Raw genomic sequence first — 1,080 nt, forward strand, 5'->3', positions numbered from 1 at the left:
GTTAGAATTTTTAGCCAAAATTTTTCAATAGAGAAATGAAACTTTAACTTATATATAATATAAAGGAAAAACTTCAAAAACCCTCCCTGTGGTTTTGCACTTTTTTATTTTAGTACCATGTGATTTAAAGTGTATCAAGTTAGTACCCTGTGGTTTTTCACTTTATCACTTTTGTACTCTGTGGTTTAAAGTATATCAAGTTAGTACTCTGTAGTTTTAATTTTTGTATCAAGTTAGTACCATGCGGTTTTCAAACCACATGATACTAAAGTGATAAAGTGTGAAACCACATAGTACTAAAGTGATAATGGGCGAAACCACAAGGTACTAATTTAATACACTTTAAACCACAAGATACTAAAGTGAAAAAGTGCAAAACCACAGGGTACTAACTTGATACACTTTAAATCATAGAGTACTAAAGTGAAAAAAAATGAAACCACAAGGAAGGTATTTGAAGTTTTTCCATATATAAAAAATATCACCCATATAGTTTCAGAGTTTGGTTCTCACACCTTCTAATTTTTATAGCGTGTAAAGTTATTTGTCCTATATGTATGCTATTCACATCTAGAAAATTTTTTTTCAAATTCAATAATCTTTTTCTTTAAAAAAAAAAAAAGTGGCGACAATAATAGGACATCTTTGTTTTATCGAAAGTAAAGTTCAGGTTGAAGTCGACTTTCGGATGAATTAGTGTTCTGATAAAAATTATTTCTCTTTCATATTTTGTTGTTGTAGCTGTGGAACTAAAGCTTCTGATTCTGATATTTGTTCGACAGGAAGTAAATGACATAAAAACTAAAATTTTTTATCATTAATATTTTATTATTTTTATCTCACTCTATTTTCTCGTAATTGATTTCTGTTTGGGATGAACCAAAGCCAATTACGATATTTTGAAGAGTTCAAGTTTTAACTGAAGGTGATGTTACGGTAAACCGAACAATCATTTATGGTGGAGAACCAATTTATACGCTCTCCATTTTTAGTGAAACAAACACATTTTTAGAGTTTATTTGTTTACAAAAAATGAATTTTTGGTTGAAAAAAAGTTTAGAACAAAATTATTTTCTCCCC

Source organism: Ananas comosus, unplaced genomic scaffold, assembly GCF_001540865.1.
Source record: "Ananas comosus cultivar F153 unplaced genomic scaffold, ASM154086v1, whole genome shotgun sequence".
Lineage (NCBI taxonomy): Eukaryota > Viridiplantae > Streptophyta > Magnoliopsida > Poales > Bromeliaceae > Ananas > Ananas comosus.